Here is a 206-nt window from a genome sequence, read left to right on the forward strand (position 1 = left end):
AGAGGGCCCTCTCCAGGAGTGCCAATTGAATAACATATTGGGGGGGGTGTCCAGGTAAGCCCTGCCCTACATAATGGATCGCAAGACCCGGACACACACATTATTTTTGAATGGCAATACCCATCAGTTTCGGGGAGGCCCAGCTCCCTCGAATATTTTATTGAGGGGCTTGGACCTTGGCCCCTAAGAGTTGGCTCCTCTGCGGC

Source organism: Podarcis raffonei, chromosome 5 (assembly GCF_027172205.1).
Source record: "Podarcis raffonei isolate rPodRaf1 chromosome 5, rPodRaf1.pri, whole genome shotgun sequence".
Classification (NCBI taxonomy): Eukaryota; Metazoa; Chordata; class Lepidosauria; order Squamata; family Lacertidae; genus Podarcis; species Podarcis raffonei.